The following is a 19,767-nucleotide window of genomic DNA, read 5'->3' as shown; positions in this document are numbered from 1 at the left end:
ACATTGAGTTTCTGACACAACTGTCCTTGTCTGATGAAAGGAGTGAGCAGCAGTGCTGTTATGAAGAGGGAGTCTTTGGTGAAGATTTCCTGGGCAGTTTTCTGCTAAAGCTTTGACTAACTTCCCCACCTAATAAGCAGGTGGTGCCATTTTTGGCCTTTCAGAAAGCAAACAAGCAAAATGTCTTGAGCATTCCACAAACCCATTGCCATGACCTTTGTTCTTGACCAGGCTGCTGCTTCTTTGAAAGGACCACTTCATTTTCTTGGTACCCACTGTTTTGACTTGTATTTTCTATTCGGCAACTCACTGGTATAACCGTGCTGCATCTCCAATTGCAGGTCTTCAGAGAGGGGCTTCGGGATAGTGGTTTCATCTGTGTAGAGTTTCCAGTGAAAGATCTGCTCTTGTGTGCAGCCAGTCTCAGCACAATAGCCAACAAGCAGGCAGCTTATCCCACTTTAATATTTACTCAGAATGGTGTAAGGTAAATAGATTGGGATGCATACAGTTTGGCTTTTTCTTTTTCTTTTCTTTTTTTTTTTTTTTTGCTGATAGTCATTGTTGTTCTTTAATTAGAGCACAAACAAGATGAATTCTTTCATCCCAAATTGGTATGGATGGTGTGCTGTTGTGGTCTTCATCTTAAACATCATCTTGTCCCTTAAAACGAGTTATTGGGGCTGGTGTTGTGGCACAGCAGTTAAAATCACAGGCTGCAATGCCAACATCTCATATGGGTACTGATTCGTGTCTTGGCTGCTCTACTTCTGATCCAGCTCCCTGCTAATGGCTTCTGGAAAGCATTGGAAGATGGCCCAAGTGCTTGGGCCCCTTCACCCACATGGGAGACCCAGAGGAACCTCTTGGCTCCCGGCTTCCTCCAGGCTTAGCCCTGGCTGTTGTGGCCACTCGGGGAGTGAACCAGTGGATGGAAGATCTCTCTTGCTCTTCCCCTGCCTCCCTGCCCTTTATCTGTAAATCTGACTTTCATATACATAAATAAAATCTTTTTTAAAAACTAAGTTATCAATTTTGGATAGTTGGTTTCTTTTAGAGATTGTCTCTGATTTCCCCTTTCCTGTACCTGAGTTTCATCATGAATTTGATGTTTACTCTTGCTTCAGTTTTAGCAAAATGCATGTTGCTGTGATAGGGTGGTCTTTTCAAACCAGTGTCTTATTCCTAGTGCATCAAATCAGATTCTGTTCAGACATGTTACAGCAGACACTATGAAATTATTTCAGTGCAATATATTAAAATCCGGGGCTGGATCTGTGGCGTAGTGGGTTAACACCCTGGCCTGAAACACCGGCATCCCGTGTGGGCGCCAGTTCAAAATCCAGCTGCTCCACTTCCAGTCCAGCTTCCTATTATGGCCTGGGAAAGCAGTAGAAGATGGTCCAAGTTCTTGGGCCCCTGCACCAGTGTGGGAGACATGGAAGAAGTTCCTGGCTCCTGGCTTCGGATTGGCACAGCTCTGGCTGTTGCGGCCAATTGGGGAGAGAACCAGCAGATGGAAGACCTCTCTCTCTCTCTCTCTCTCTCTCTCTCTCTGTCTCTCCTCTCTCTGTGTAAATCTGACTTTCAAATAATAATAATAAAAAATTAAAATCCATGCATAGTTTTTTCATAATATGCATTTTTCATAAACTTTTTGAAGACAGCTCATATATGTGCCTAATATAAAACTATAATCATTGTATACAATGTATAAATTTATGCAAACACATATTCGTATTCCAGGAAGACTTGCTTTACTCTCCTGCTGACATAGAAAAAAAAAAGCTTTTATATTGTAAGCTGCTTATGGAAAGGGCCACATGGCAGGGGACTGTGGGAAGCTCCTGAAAGGTGAGGGTGTCAGTCCTCCAGTGTCACGTAACTGAATTTGGTCGACAATCACAACCACATGATTCTGTAGGAGAATCCTGAACGTCAGATGTGACTCCAGCACAACTGAAAACTTGACTGCAGTGCAACTGAGAGTTTGACTGAAACCGAGAACCCAGTTAAACCTTGTCCAGATTCCTGATCCACAGAGACTGCGATATAACCAGCGTGTGTTGCATTCACCTGATACATTCACAGTAAGATACTATGGAGCAACAGATAATATTCCCGGAGATGAACACTGTGTTTTCAAAAAAACAATGTGTTTAAATGTGTAAGTAAAAAAGTTTTAAGGCTCCCATTTCACTATTTCTTTACAATTGAAAACTATAACTTCTGAAATTTAATATTGTTTTCTTCCCCCAAATCCCAAAAGACACATTTTGTGAGTATTTTGTGAGTATTTGTGTGTTTCATTGCATTTTTTGCCAGCTAAAAGTGCTTCTATATTTGGATTTATTTTTAGACTCAAAACAAATTGAGATGACTGTGTACAAGATAGCAACATGAGCATATACTGATCCTGTCTCCATTCTCAAATTCTACTTAACAGGGCCACAAAAATCAACTAAAATAATAATATTTTTCCCTGCAACTAATAGGATGTGGGAAATTAGCACATTCCAAAGTTGAATGAGAGTTTAACAACCCTCATTAGTGATACTATGGAGGGGAAAAACATGATAACCTCCTTGCCACATGGCAACAAAGAACAATTTTGTTACTCGTCACATCCAGCTCATTTGTCAGCTACAGAGCCTGATGATAATCACCCTGTGTGATTATTCCATACAGCAATGCTTCGGTTTAGGCACAGATTTTCAGGAAATCCTAAGTAACAGACAATAAGGAAGAAAGGTTACAGCGTACCTGGGTTCTTACTTGCCTTATTGAAGACAGAGAGAAGATAAACTGTTTTACTCATTGCTGTGTTTGAAAGCAATGCTGCAATTATTGAAGCAAACTTGAGTGTGAGGTCCCCAATATTAAAGGCTAGCACAAAGGCATGGTGAGAAGAGAAGCTGATGTTCTGATATCCAAACGTGGCACTGCCTAAATTCTGTATTTTTAGGCATCTGAGATGAATATATTCCCTTATTTAGGCTAATTTGAATTAGCATCTTGTGTTCCTTGATGTTGAAGTCTTCTTAAATGTCTTAGTCTGTTCCACCTAGTAAAAGAAATACCATAGACTGGGTGGCTTATAAACAAACAGGTTCAGAGTGTGGTATCCTTACATCAGGCACCAGCATTATTGAGTTCTGATGAGGATCCCGTCCTGGGTTACAGACCACTGACTTTTCAAAGATGGTAACACTCAACTTTTATCTAATATAGTTCTGGAAGTTTTAGCCAGAGCCATTAGTCAAGAAAAAAAATCAAGGGGATACCAACTGGAAAGGAGGAAGTCAAATAATATCTGCAGACGACATGATTGTTTATATGAGGGAAACAGAAGCTCCCAACCAAGACTATTAGAGTTAATATGAGAATTTGGCAAAGTTGCAGGATACAAAATCAACATGCAAAAATCAATAGCATTGTTATACAATAGTAATATAGCCGAGGAAAAAATAATCCTCTTCACAATAGCTACAAAAAATGTAAACACTTTTGGAAATATTTAACCAAAGGGGTAAAAGATCTCTACCATGAAAAACACAAAACATTAACTTGAAAAAAGGAAGATATTTAAAACTGGAATAATATTCCATGTTCACAGTTGAAGAATTGATGTTCTCAGAATGTTTGTACTACCCAAAGCAATTTGCAGATTCATTACAATCTCCATCAAAATTCCAATGATGTTCTTCACAGAACTAAGGAAAAAAACCCTAAAATTTAATTGGAAACAAAGTAGTCAAAGAAATCTTAAGCAATAGAAACAATCCAGAGGTATTACAATAGTGATTTCAGGATATGCCCCAGAGCCAGTATAAATGGCAGCATGGTACTGGCATCACAACAGACCTGTAGACCAAATGAAACAGAACGGAAATTCCAGGAATAAATCCACTCCTCTGCAGCCAATGAACTTTTGGCAAATGTTCTAAAAACAGCCCCTAAAGAAAGGACAGTCTCTTCAATAAATGCTATTAGGAGAATTTATTTCCACATGTAGAAACACGGGATCCCCAGCTTACACCCTATACAAAAATCAACTCACAAAGAATCAAGAATCTAAAATAAGACCCGAAACCATTGAACTACTAGAAGAAAACATAGGGGAAACAACACAAGGCATTGGCTTAGGCAAAGGTTTTTTTTTTTTTTTTGGTAAGACCTCAGAAGCATAGACAATAAAAACAAAAATAGACAAATGGGATTAAATCAAGCTAAGAAGCTTCCCTACAGCACAGAAAACAAAGTAAAAAGACAAATGATAGAGTGGAATAAAATATGTATAAACTATGCATCCAATAAAAGGTTAATATTAAGAATACATAAGAAGTTCAAGAAACTCATCAAGAACAAAGCAAACAATCCAGTTAAGAAATGGGGAAGGCTATGAATAGATATTTTTCAAATGAAGAAATACAAATAGCCAACAGGCACATGAAAAAGTGCTCAGGATCACTAGCCATTAGGGGAATGCAAATAAAAACTACAAAGAGGGTCCACTCACTGTAGTTAAAATGGCTATTTTGCTCATAATCAGGAAATAACAAATTCTGATGAAGTTGTAGAGAAAGGCGTACCCTGATATGCTATTGGTAGGAAAGCTAATTAATACAACCATTGTGGAAAACAGGAGATTCCTGAAAACACTAAAAACGGATCTATCATATGACCCACCTATTCCACTTCTGGGAATACATCCAAAGGAAGTGAAGTTAACATATGAAAGAGGTACCTACATTCCTATGTTTATAGCAGCCCAATTTACAATAGTAAAGACATGGAATCAACCTAGATGTCCATCAGCTGATGACTAGATAAAGAAAATGTAGTATGTATACATGATGGAATATTACGCAGCCATAAAAAGAAGGCAACCCAGACATTTGCAACAAAATGGATGAAACTGGAGATCATTATGCTGAATGAAATAAGCTAGAAAAGACAAACACCAAATATTTTCTTTCATATGTGGAAGTACATTTATATTGAGAACATAAATAAAATGCATGGATAATATATTATTTGGTGTATAGATAGTTATCAATATTTTCTTCACTGAATTATGCCATCTACATGACTATATACTCTTCTTTCCTCACTTTACGATTGTTGCTGTGAATCCCACATTAGATGATATTAAAAATATTTAACATATGTGTCTGAATATAATATTTACATTTGAAGTGAATATGGCAAATTGTTAAAAATTGCTATATCTTAAAATAAATGTTAAGTACCCATTTGATTGTTTCCCAGGATGAACATTTTCAGAAAGCTGGATTGTAAATGGAGTTAGGATTTAATGCTAGTTACTCCAATATGGGATGTAAACATCCAAAGGGGTGGTTTAACCTGTTGCACCACAATGTTTGCCCTCCAATATTAATTTAAATTTTTTTTCTGAGTTTTGCATTGAGAATTAGATTAATTCCTGTGTTAGAGAAATCAAAGGAAAAATTTGGGAGGGATGTTGAGATAATTTTATACTTTCTAATGCTATTGGTACACACAGGAAAAATATAAGGTTTACCTGAAGGTAAATCATCCAAATGCATATAGGAAATATGACTTTTCAGAAAAAGAGCATTGTTAACTTTGATTTATAACCAAGTCCACTGATATTTGGAATAGCCAAATACTCTATCATTAGTCTAAATAGCAGCACAGAGACAGAGGTTTATAAGGTCACAATGTTGGTATTCATTCAAATGCCTCCTATTAGTCATACTTTGCTTGGAGAAGCGCCAGTCCTGGGGAAATGATCGAATTATTCAAGATACCTCCCCTCTGAAGACAATTGTTTCAGATTCCTTCAAGGCAAAAACCATTGATCTGAGGCCAAGAGAGAAGTGAAGGACACAGAACTGAATTGCTAGGAACAGTTATTTTTATATTTAGAGATTATATCTACACCAAGATCTTTAATTAGACACTAGAATAAAAAATACTTGAAGTCTGATAAATTGTTATGAGAACTGTATCATCCTTTGGAAATACCCTGCCCCTAGAAATTTCAGCCACCTAAAATGATCTGCTAAGTCTCCTCTTTGCAAGGTCTGTCTACATGATTCACCTGATGTGTGAGGGGAATAGAAGAAAATGTGTGGTTTTTTAATATACAGGACAGGAAAATGCTATTAGGTTGGCTCATCAAGAAACATGTTCTTCTCTCAGAATCTTTCCTTATTCCTATGGTTAATTTACGATTCTCCCTTTATTCCAGATGGAAGTTTTATTACTATTATCTTGTCTCTGCTACCTTTTGATATTGTTTATTCTAAGAGTGCACCTCTTTATTGTTAAGTCACCAGGTCTGGTCCAGAAAGAAGATTGTACATTAATAAGACACTTTGTACTTGGACCTGGAAATGGAAGAGACTTCAGTCTTTTTTCATGAAACACATGGATATGTTTAGCATTTCTAAAGGGATGAAAATTTTATCCTTCAGAGGCAGAACAAGGATGGTGACTGACAGACTCTGGTGATCACCTACCAACAGAGACACCATTTTGAATAGCTATGCACACACCAAGTCACCTTCACAAGAACTGTGAAAGCCAGTGGAGAGTCCAAAGTGCCCCATGTTGGTATAATCACAAGAAAAGTCTCATTGACAAAAGGCAAGGAGTTGACTTTGTCACCTGCCCCCAGCTTCAAGGAGCTTGGCACTTGAAGAGAAGCCTTTACTTAGAAGAGGGAGCATGAATTGTGCCAGGACCACTGCAAAAAATTTCAGTTGTGCTGAAAACTCCAGTACCTGTCCTCAAACCTATACCTGTGGAGTAAATACAGGGTGCTTCCACAGCCAGGTGTCCTCCATCAGCCCTCCCCCAACTGCCAGCAGAATGTGAAACTCTAACCATGCAGAGAGGATTGGAAATGGAGATTAGGACTGTTTCTTGGAGCTCAGAGGCAGTCTTCCTGTACTGAGACCTTGCATCTGCTGAAGCTCAAAGGCCTACCCAGCAGCCAGTGCTCACAAACTGAACCTCTAGAGACTGACCAGGCATCAGGCAAAGGCCTGTGCCCCAGTGGGTCAGACTCATTCTGGTGGCCATCATTCCTGGCCTCACATTGCCTAGTTGATACTCCTGAGACTTTTTGGGAGCCAGAAAATATTGACAATCTTCGTGGCCAGGGGGCTGCGTTTTCACCCTCCTCCAAACTTGAGCAGATAGCAGGTGGCCATTGGACTGTCTTAGAAGTCATTGTTGGACTGATGAAGCCCGATGCTGGATACATCCTAAGTTTCCATACAGAGGGGAGTTCTTATGGATAGAGTCTCCAGATGTGTCCCCAAATCAAGTGGAATCCCATACCTGGGTGAAATAGACTTATTTTGGCCCACTTTTTTTTTTTTTTTTTTTGGCCTACTATATACCCTCAAGATTACACAGGGCTTGATGACCAAGATCAGGGTGTGGTACACCTAAGGCCTACCTGAGTACCTAGGATTGCTGCTGCTTCTTCTTCTTCTTCTTCTTCTTCTTCTTCTTCTTTTTGGACAGGCAGAGTTAGACAGTGAGAGAGAGAGAGAGAGAGAGAGAGAGAAAGGTCTTTCTTTTTCTGTTGCTTCACCCCCCAAGTGGCCACTACGGCTGATGTGTTACAGCCAGTGCGCTGAGCCAATCCGAAGCCAGGAGCCAGGTGCTTCCTCCTGGTCTCCCATGCAGGTGCAGGGCCCAAGGACCTGGGCCATCCTCCACTGCACTCCCGGGCCACAGCAGAGAGCTGGACTGGAAGAGAAGCAACCAGGACAGAATCCAGCACCCCAACTGGGACTAGAACCCGGGGTGCTGGCACCGCAGGCGGAGGATTAGCCAAGTGAGCCGCGGTGCCGGCCATAGGATTGCTTCTTTCACCCCTTCTACAACTGCTAGCAGACAGCAAGGACTTACAGGGCTATTTGGAGACTCAGTGCCAGGCTAATAAAACTAAATGTCAAGCAAGTCCCAATGGTCCCTGTTCCCAGGCCAGTACCAGCAGACAAATCCTCTGAAACTGCTTTAGTGCCCAGGGGAGTTGCATGGTCCTGATTAAGCAGCATGATACCCCAACCAGCCTCATCAGTGGCTAGGAGGAATATCAGGCATTCACTTACCTCAGCGGCAGACAGACCATAGCAGCGTTGGCTTTGATTCTAAACCCAGGCTACACTGGCCTTGTTGAGCTGTGGGATCCGAATGTGATCTAGCATTGTGGCATTTGTTTATACAGAACAAGGGATTGAGCTTACCACATGCCCAGAAAGAGGCTTGTAGGGATGAATAACCCTGTTTTAGGCATGTCCATGGTTCATATTGAACTACACATCAACTGCAGGTTGAGACAAATTGAAATATTGTAGAACTGAGTCAGTAAAAACATATCAACAATAGACTTGGGACAAATCATGACTTAGTGTGCTATCTAGTGCTGTAATAGCTAAAGTATCTGCAGGCTGACAGAATAGATGACTTAGAATTTTCAGAAGGATATCCATAGATGAATCTGGATTACTAAAACTATTCCTTCAATGTGCAGACTATGTCAGACACCAATAAGCATCAAGAACTTTCAGGAAGCCGGGATGTCACTTACTGAACAAAATAAGGTGCCAGAATGAACCATCTATGATTGAAATTTCCAAGTAATCTGATGAAGATTTCAAAAAGGCATTTTAATTAAACTCAGTGAAATTCAAGAGAACATAGGGAAACAATTCAATATTCTAACACATTTGATAGAGATATGGAAATAATTAAACAAAATTAAGCAGATACCCTTCAACTGAAAAGTACACTAAGTGAAATAAAAAACATGATACAAGCCATAAATAGCAGGATATATCACATATAAGAATGAATCAGTGAACTCATTGACAGGCAGCTTGAAAATACACAGAAAAGAAAAAATAATCAAGAGGAATGAAGAAAGCCTATTGGGAAATATGGAAAAGCATGCAATGTGCCAATATTTGAGTTATTTGGATTTAAGAGGAACTTGTGAATGCCCAATGGGTAGAAAGCATATTCAAGAGATAGTGATATAAAACACCCCAAACCTAGATAAAGATACAACTGTGTATGTACAGGAAGGTCAGATGTCACCAGTCAGGTTCAGTATAATCAAGTCTACCCCAAGACGTATTATAATCAAGCTCTCTAGGGCAAAAGGTAAATAGAAAATTCTCTGAGCTACAAAGCAAAGACGCAAATAATACATTATGTGGTCCCAATTTATCCAACCGCAGATTTCTCAACAGTAATTTTACAGGCAGCAGGGAGTGGAATGAGACATTTATAGTACTAAAGGAGAACAATTTCTAGCCTAGAATATTGTATCCAGCAAGGTTACCTGTCAGATATGAGGGAGAGATAAAGACATTCCCAAAGAAAAGCTGAGAGAATTTGTCACCACCAAACCTGCCTTATAAGGAATGCTAAACGGAGTTCTTCAAAATAAAAGGAGACATTGACAAGTAAGAAGACAATATCATAAGGTATGAAACTCAGTAGTGAGAATAAATATTCAAGCAAATTTGGAATGTTCTAATAGTGTCAATACAGTTTGTAAACAATTTATGTCTTTACTGTGAACACTAAAAATATTACAAGTAGTATATTAAAATCTTTACACAGACAATATAGAAAGAGGTAAAATAATATCAAAAATTCAAAATTTAGGAAGGAACAGAACACAAATGTAGAATGGTTTATTAAGATTTCTTATCTCATTGCTTTTAGTTTGTTTCTTTCCATATCTTTATAACCAATGTTAAACTGTTCAAGACCTCGAACTATGACTGAATGAAACTTTTTAGAAAGATTTATTTATTTATGTGAAAGAGTTACAGAGAGGGAGAGACAAAGAGACAGAGAGAGATCTTCCATCCACTGGTTGACTCCGCAGATGGCTGCAACGTCCAGGGCTGGGCCAGTCTGAAACCTGGAGCCAGCAGTCGCTTCCAGGTCTCCTACGTGGGTGACAGGGGCCCCAGCACCTGAGGCATCTTTCACTGCTTTTTTCAGACCATTAGTAAGAATCTGGATAGGAAGTAGAGCAGCTGGGACATGAATCAGCCTACATTTGGGATGCTAGCTTTCAGGTGGTGGTTTTAGTAACTATGCCAAAATGCCACCCCAAGAAAATTTTTTTCTAAGTCTCATGGGACCACAAAGGAAAACCTAAAATAGACCTACCAAAAATTATAAGCAAAGGCTCAAGGTACACTACTAGTGAAAAATCACTTAAGCACAATGAATATTTTAAAGGAGGAAGAAAGAAAGGACGGAGCTACAATAAAATACAAAGCAAGCATCAGAATGTCAGTAGGAAGATGTTACCTATCAATAATTACCTTAAACATTGATTGACTAAATTCCCAATCAAAGGATCTAGAGTGACAGAATGAATAGATTAAAGCACCGGATGAACTCTGTAACTCACTTTACCACTGAGAACACAAATAGCATGAACATGAAAGAATGTAATAAAATATTCCAGTCAAATGCACCACAAAAGATAGCATGAGTAGCTATACTTTTATCAGATAAAATGGATTTTAAATAAAAAGCAGTAAAAAGAGAAAACGAAGGTCTTTATATGATAAATAAGGATTCAATCTAGCAAGTTGAAGAAACAATTACAAAATGTATACTCTCCCAATATTGGAGCATCCCAATATATAAGGCAAATATTAATCTAAAATACCTAAAAAGAGAGATTTCAATGCAATAATTGTAGGGGACTTTAATATCTCACCTTCAGAAATGAACATATTGTCTAGACAGAAAATCAATGAAGAAACAACAAAGTTCAATTACAACCTAGGTCATTTTGTACCTAACAGATTTTTACAGAACTTTTCATCAAACTGCTACAGAATGAATGGCACACATTCTTCTGAATGGCACATGAAACATTTTCCAGTATAGATTATAAGGTAGGTCACAAAACAAATCTGAAAATCTATATTGAAAAATAGAAATAACATCAAGTGTCTTTTCTGACTATGATGCAATAAAACTGGAAACCAACAAGAAAAACTAAACTTTTTTTTTTTCTCAAACAACTGAGAATTTTATTTGAAGCAGCAAAACTTATTTAATTAGAGACAGATGACACAGTGATTAAATGTGGGTGCTGAGGCTTAATCTACTTCTGGCTTGGGCAATTGATGTCTTATTTTATTTTATGTTACTGATTTTCCCAACCTTAGCAACAGGCTTTGTCTGCAGGAGCAAATCTCCTACTCTGCCTTCCATGTCTTGAATGCTTCTCAAAGTATGGTCTGTTCTTGGTCCTAGCGCACCCTCAGGGTTACTGTTAGGAACCTGAGGGTTTCTGTTCTTATGTACCATATCATTGTAGGTTCACCTGAAGATTGTCTGCCACACCCAGAATTGCTTCTTCTCTTTGCAGAATGAGGACTGTAACTCCATGCAATCCAGATTAGTGGGAGAAGCAAGTGGTCAGTAATAATCTCTACCTTTGATAAATAAGGAAAATCTCCACATTTACCACAAATTTCTTTGCCTTTCAACTATAGGACTGGGAACTAAAATAATAATAAAAAAGAAATGCCCATGAATATCACTTTTGCTTCAAATAGACTGTTTTGTTAAAAAAAAAAGAGATCAGAGTGCTCTCCCACATAATCACAGTACGATGATCACAGCCAGAAAAGTGAACATTGAAAGAATGCCATGATTGGACAGAAAGTCCTTACCCAAACATTCAGTTGTCCACAGAACCCAAACGTAAGAATCCCAACAGGAAGTTCCCTGTCCTTAGAATTATATTTCTCACCTGCATATCTGTACAAAAAGAAAACAGTCTTGAACTGTTTTCATGTCTGTAGAATGTCAGTCCAGTCATTTTTCATGCAAATATTTCATAGTTTTGAGTTCATCTGTATTTGTTATTTTTAATATTTATTTTTCTTTTGTATGTTGTTTATTTTATTTAATGTAAACAAATTTCATGTATTTCACATATGTATATGTGGGAACATAGTGATACTTCCCACCCTACCCACCTTCCCACCCTTCCGCCTTTTCCTTCTCTTATTTCCTCTGTTAATTTTAGCAATGATCTGCTTTTTTTTTGACAGACAGAGTTAGACACTGAGAAAGAGAGACAGAGAGAAAGGTCTTCCTTTTTCCATTGGTTCACCCCCCCAAATGGCATCTACGGCTGGTGCGCTGTGCCTATCCAAATCCAGGAGCCAGGTGCTTCCTCCTGGTCTCCCATGCAGGTGCAGGGCCCAAGGACTTGAGCCATCCTCCACTGCCTTCCCGCGCCACAGCAGAGAGCTGGACTGGAAGAGGAGCAACCAGGACAGAATCTGGCGCCCCAACGGGGACTAAAACCTGGTGTGCCGGCGCCACAGGTGGAGGATTAGCCAAGTGAGTCGTGGTGCCGGCTGCAATGATCTGATTTTGGCTAACTTTATATTTATATATATTAACCCTACACTAAGTAGAGTTCAAAAATAGTAAGAGGAAGAAGAAAACAACACACTGTTTCTCAACAGTAGAGACAAGGAATGTAAACAATCACAATACAAAATGTAAATTTCGCTCATATACATTACACTTTTGGTACTTTATTTTGGTACTCTCTTTTCATCACAAAAAGGATGTTGCATTTTATCAAATCCTTTCTCTGCAACCATTGAGATAATCATATCAGAGATCAGAGAAAACACATGATGTTTGTCTTTTGGGGACTGGCTTATTTCACTAAGTATAACGGTTTCCAGTTGCTTCCATGTTTTTTGCAAAAGACAGGATTTCATTCTTTTTATATCTGGGTGGTATTCCACAGTATATACAAATATACCATATTTTCTTTATCCAGTCATCAGTTGATGGACATCTGGGTTGATTCCATATATTAGCTATTGTGAACTGAGCTGCAATGGCCATGGGTGTACAGATAACTCATATGACGATTTCATTTCCCTTGGGTAAATTGCCAAGAGTGTGATTGCTGGGTCATATGGTAGTTCTATATTCAGCTCTCTGAGTTATCTCCATATTGTCTTACACAATTGCTTGCCTAGTTTACATTCCCACAAACAGTGGATTCCCCATATCCTTGTCAGCATTTCTTTTTATTTCTGCATGAAGTCATACTAACTGGGGTAAGATGAAACCTTATTGTGATTTCGTTTTGCATTTCCCTGATGGCTAGTGATCCTGAGTATTTTTTCAAGTGTCTGTTGACTATTTGAATCTCCTCTTTTGAAAAATGCCTGTTCAAGTCCTTCACCCATATCTTAACTGAATTGTTTGTTTTGTTGCTGAGTTTCTTGAGATCATTATAGATTTTGGATATTAATCTTTTATCAGTTGCATCATTTACAGATATTTTCTTCCCATTCTGCTAGTTTCATCTTCACTTTGCTGAGTGTTTCCTCTGCAGTTCAGAAGCTTCTCAGCTTGATGTAATTACATTTGTCATTTTACCTTTGATTATTTATGCTTCTGGGTTCTTTTCCAAGAAGTCTTTGCTATCCCAATGTTTTTCCATGTTTCTCCAATGTTTTCCTTAGTGCTTTGATGGTGTCAGGTTGTAGATTTAGATCCTTGATCCTAGAGTTGATTTTTGTATAAGGTGTAAAGTAGGGGTCTTGTTTCATACTTCTATACACAGAGATTCACTTTTCCAAGGATCATTTGTTGACATCCTTTCTCCAGGGATTAATTTTGCTTCCTTTGTCATAGCTTAGCTGGTTGTAGATATGTGGATTCATTTTTGGAGTTTCTATTAAGTTCTATTGGTCTACATGCCCATTTTTGTGCCAGTTACAGATTGTTTTGCTTATAATTGCCCTGTAGTATGTCTTGAAATCTGGTATTGTGATGCTTCTAGTGTTGTTTTTGTTGTTTAAAATTGCTTTAGCTAATTGGAGATTCTTTATGTTTCCCTATGCATTTTAGCATCATTTTTTCTAGATCTGAGTTGTTGGTATTTTGTTTGGGATTGATTTGAATATTTAAATTACTTTTGGTAGTAAGAACATGTTGATGATTAAGACTTTAAATCCATGAATGTGGAAGATTTTTCCATTTTTGGTGTATAATTCTATTTCTTCCATTAACATTTTGTAATTTTCATCATGGACGCATTTCATCTCCTTGGTTAAAATTATTCCAGATTTTAAATTTTTTTGTAGCTAGTGTGAATGAGGCTGATCTTAGAAGTTCTTTTTCAGCCTTTGCATTGTCTGTGTGTTCAAAGGCTGTTTTGTGTGTGTGTGTGTGTGTGTTAATTTTGTTTCCAGCAACTTTTTCAAACTATCCTAAGAGAATATTCTCACTTTGATTTCTATTCAAAATCTCAGTTTCACAGGGAAATTTTTCATCCATGTCATGTGTGGTTTTCTTTAAGTCTTGAATTTGCTTGTAAGTAATCCTGTGATCATTCTTTTAAATTCTTTCTCAGGCATTTCATCAATGTCTTCATCTTCACATTCTACTATTGAAGTTTTGTTGTGTTCCTTTGGGGGAGTCATGTTGTTTTCCTTGTTCTTGTTTCTTGAATTTCTGGTTTATTTTTAGGCATTTAGGGAAATATTTGTAGGTTTTTTCATTTGGTGGATTTTATCTTTGAACTATGCTTCTGTGATATAGAGTGTCTGCTCTTTTGGTGAATACCCAGAAGTGTGCGCTAGGTGTGGCCAGGAAGACCTGGTCAGTGCTCCAAGTTGGGTGTTGTGTATCTCTATTTTCAGCAAGGGGGAGGGTATAACCATTTCTGTTGGTGTAATCACAAATTCACCTCCTCTCTTCCAAGGTGATCAATGTCTTGGTTTTGGCCCACAGTGGGTACAACCTCTATCTATGATGGCATATGAACTGCACAAAGGATCTGTGTGGTCTTCAGTTGAGTAAGTGACCTTCTGCAGTGACCCACCCCAAGCTATCATGGAATTTTGAGTGTCTGACACCTGACACAATGATTACCCAGATACCTAGCTGCATTCCATGCCCTGTGGTAGTCACAGAATTCCCACATTCACAAGGCTCCTGCAGTCATGGGGTGCAGAGGATCCCCTTTCCACCCAACAAGTCTGCCCCATCTCCAGAGAGAGCAGAGTTGTTTCCAGTATCAGTTGTCTGTGGGTGATCTGCCTTGACATTTAGAGCCCAGTAGCCTGTGATATGTTGAGAGGATGGGGACACCTCACAGTCCTACGTGGATGTCCAGTCTCCTGTCAACCTTCCCAACCAGACTCAAATCTGTGAGGAATGCAGATTTTTCCTCTGGTAAAATCCTCTGGTTACATGAAATCAAAAGCATCACCGCAGCCTTTACTGGTGTTAAAATAGCACCATCCTCCTGCCGTTTGCTGGGCACCCTTGTTTGGGGATGAGGAGAAAGAAATGTCTTTTTCTCTCCCTGGATGAGGTGGGTATCCAGCCCCTACTAGAGCTCCAGGCTGGACTCAAAGACAGTGTGGTCAACAAGCCTCTTCTTCAGGCAATATCATGGGCTGCCACAGTCTGCTCTGACTTCACTCTCCAAAGCTGGTGTCTCTTCCAGTTTCTGGCTGTGGTGTCTCCCTTTGTTGATGCACGTTTACACCTTCCATACCACTCCACAGTGTCCCTCTCCTATAGAATTTCTATGGAAACATATCTCCAGCTCTCTCCTGGGAATGCACTGTCTCTTCTTTTCTTCTGCTGATTTTCCCTGTTCAAAAGCAGCATGTCTTTTTCCCTATTCAGCCATTTTGGAATCCCTCCTTTATTTTCTTTATCCACCCCTGCTCTGTCCTTTTGTATCTGCTTCATGCTGGTGTCTTCCTTGAACCAGCCTTAGTTGCTGGAGACACCCACACCACCAAGGGCAATACAGCTTCAAGCTGCAGTATTCTGTGGCTTAACTCCTAGAGTCCTCTGCCCTGGGTGTAGTATTAGTAGCAGTCTTCCTACTTCATTCTTGGAAGCAAAACTATTATTAAAAGTTGCCAAACCAAACATAGAAACCCATTAGAGACAGCAATACTCATATGAAATATAGAACAAGACTTGGTCATATGCTGTGTATAATTAAAATGCACAGTGCCCTGTGATAGAAAATAAAACAGATTGGTAAAAATCTATCCGGCAAAATACACATAAAAAGTAAGAGCAGTAACAGTAATACCAAATACATTTCCTAGGCTGATGAATTGAATAGGATATTCACTAGATATTGAAAATCATCATGATGCTTTACTCAAAATTAATTTAATCATGTCAAGTATGTCAAAATGCTGTATAAATTATATAAAGCATATAAAGGAAGAGTAAGCAGAATTATAATGATAAATCAACATTGTAGACTAAATGTAAGAAGTTCTAAAGACATAGAATATGTGAGTCATGAATTACTAAAAATGTCCTTCAATAATGCTACCATGTGGAATTTGTCCTAAGGCCATAAGAGGTTGAAGATGAAGATGGTGAAAACAATCATATCAATAAACAAGCAACTTAATCATAATTTAGAGCTCAAGAATTAGTTTAGATACTCTAAATATTTCATCTTAATTGTCATAATAGCCTGATAAGATAGATAACCCACCCACTTAAAATGTGAGTTACATGAGACTGGGAAAAGTTAAATATCTCATCCTAGATCAACAAATGTTTTTGAAGAAGTATTAAAATTTGAAATAGTCTTTGTCTGAATTACGGTATTCATGCTTTCTCAATCATGCTGCAATGCTCAAAAGATATTCATCCCCATAGTAGGAATTGAAAGAAAATATAAATACCTAAGAACAATAAAGTAATGAAATATCATATAATAATTAAAATGGTATTTTTCAACTGTTTCTAATATTTTATTATTTCTTTAGAAGTAGAATAGAAATTTTATATACAGTTAAATCCTAACTGCAAATAGATATAATCATTAGATTTTTTTTAAACTTTTCACATTTTCTATAATAAGTAGGTCTTATCTTTCAAAATCAACTGTTTGGGCAGATGTTTTGAGCAGTAAATAAATTTCTGCTTTGGACACCTGTAACTGATATTGGAGTGCCTGGTTTGGGTCCTGGCTCCTCCACTTCTGATCCAGCTTCCTACAGATGTGCATCCTTAGAGTCAGTGGATGAGGACTCAAGGTCTTGGGTCCATGCCACCTACAATGGAAACCCAGAAGAAGTTCCAGGCTCCTGGCTTTGGTCTGGGCCAGCTCCAACTGTTGAGGGCCCTTGGGAAGTGAACCAGGAGGGGAAGATATCTTTCTCCACTCTCATGTCTCTGCACTTCAAATATAGTAAGAGGAAATAAATACAGGTTTATAAGAAATAATGAAAATAAGCTATCAGAATCCACTCAGCATTTGGTAGCATTTTTGTGGTCTCAAGGAACATTTTTTATAAGATGTATTTTACTTATTTGAAAGGCAGAGTGACAGAGAAAGGGAGAGACAGAGAGAAAGAGATCTTCCCTCTGCTGGTTTATTCCCCAAATGGTTGTACTGGGCAGTTTTGGAGCAGCCAAAGCCAGGAGCCAGGAACTCCATCTGGGTATACCACATGGATGGCAGGGCCCACTTGGGCCATCTTCTGCTGCTTTTCAAGGCCCACAAGGCACATTCTCAGGGTGGTAGATCTGAAGAGGAGCAGCCAGGTGTTCTGATATGAGATTCTGGTATGACAGGTGGCAGATCAACTCGCTGAGTCACAATACTGTCCCCTCAGGAAACATTTTTTGAAAAAAGATTTATGTATTTAATTGAAAAGTAGGGTAAGAGAGGGAGAGGGAGAGTGGGAGGGAAGAAGGAAGAGAAGAGAGAGAGAGAGAGAGAGAGAGAGAGAGAGAGAGAGAGAGGCTATCTGGAACTAGGAGCCAGAAACACATGGGTGGCAAGGGCCCAAGAAATTGGGCCATCCTCCTCTGCCTTACCAAGTACTAGCAGATAGCTGATTCATAAGTGGCATAACCAGGATCTCAGCTGGTACTCTGATGCAGGATGATGGTGTTGTAAGTGGTGCCTGCTGTGCCCCACCCCACCCCTGCTAAAGTTTCATAGGGAACTTGAGATAGGAAGAATTCATGCATGTGGAGCCTAATATTAAAGATGAGTTGGCTATGCTGATTCATAAAGAAATGCTATCAAGCTTTTTTGGAAGCTGAAAGATACAATACCCAGATTTCCTTGTCTCTAATTATTATCCTATATTTCACAACAACATACCATTCTGTAAACACAACTTTATAATTAATCTTGCTATAAAGAGGAGATTCTTAGGCTTCTTCAAGATTCTTATATTGTTTTTATGTTTAGATGTCTAAAAATAAAATGACTTCAAATTAAGTCTTGATTCATTATTTTTGTGAACTAATTTGAAGAGAAATATGAAATTAGCCAGCCTATTGTCAGCAATTAGCTGATATATTACCATTAGTGTGAATAGTGTAGGTTATTTCACAGAATTGACCTTATTCAGCCCTTATATAGGCAATTGGTGTAGGATCTATTAAATATATCGCATTTAGCCCAAGGACATATGATAATTCTGAGGGTGTCATTTAAGTTCATGAATACTCAAATTCATGTAAACAGACCAAGTCGCAAGAGCAAATATTCTATATTGACCTTTCTTTCTTTTCCCAGTAAAGGCTGTATTGATTTCCCACCTGACTGGATAAAGGGCTCTGGTTTGACAATAGTTTGCAGTCTTCTCCCTCTAGGTAGGAGGCTCTAAAGCATCCTAACATCACAGCAGCAGTTCATGCTTATATTTTAATGAAAGTTGTACTGACACACGGAATTCTGCATCAAATGTTACATTGCAGAAGGAGCCTTTTGTTTTCAACTAGAACCCGTGTGTACTGCTTTTCACTGTGTGTGGCTGATCTTGCCGTGCTTGCAGAACTAGCCATCCGTGACTATGAAAATCTAACACACAGACAGCCTGCCTTTCCTGTTGACTCTGAGACAGTGCAGTTAGTGCTCACAGATGTTAGATAAATGCTTTGCAAAACTAATGAAAGCGTTACAAGGCCAGAACCAGCATGCATTTCCCCCGATGACTTGGAGGTCTGCTATCTTCCAAATGAAGTCAACTTCCCGGTAGAGCCAACCACAGCTCTGTTCCAGACATCCCTTAGGCTGACAACTCTGATTAGGCAGTGGCACACAAAATGTCACATAACCCATGCTTATGAAATCTGCCAACTTTTTAGACTTTTGTAACTACTTTCCATAGTTCATAAATTGTGGGATACAGTACTGCTCTATTTTTAAAATTTTTGTTTAAGTATTTTGCATATCCAGACTTAATTGTTCTCAAACATTTTAATATTTAATTTAATATATAAATTTAATATTTACAGATATTTGATACAATTATGATTTGCATTTAATAAATATTTACTATTTATTTTAAATATCTTAAATGATTACTTTTAATTCACTTGAAAGAGAATAAGAGACAGAGACAGAGAGAGAAACATCTTTCATTTGCTGATTCAATTCATATATGCCTGCAATCACTGGAGCTGGGCCATGCCAAAACCAGGACCTAGGAAACCAGTCCAGGTCTCCCATGTGGGTGGCACGGACCCAAGTACTGCAGCCATTGTTTGCTGCCTGGCAGGGTATACATTAGCAAGAAACCGGGATTACAAGTGTAGCCAGGACTCAAATCCAGGAACTCTGATGTGGGACAAGGGTGTCCTAGCCAGCATCTTAACCAAGGTGACCAATGCCTACCCCCCTGATTCTTACATAACAGAAAACTGATTCATAATTTATTT

The sequence above is a fragment of the Oryctolagus cuniculus genome, chromosome 6, assembly GCF_964237555.1.
Source record: "Oryctolagus cuniculus chromosome 6, mOryCun1.1, whole genome shotgun sequence".
Lineage (NCBI taxonomy): Eukaryota > Metazoa > Chordata > Mammalia > Lagomorpha > Leporidae > Oryctolagus > Oryctolagus cuniculus.
The sequence above is the reverse complement of the archived record's forward strand: the minus strand, read 5'-3'. Positions refer to the sequence as shown.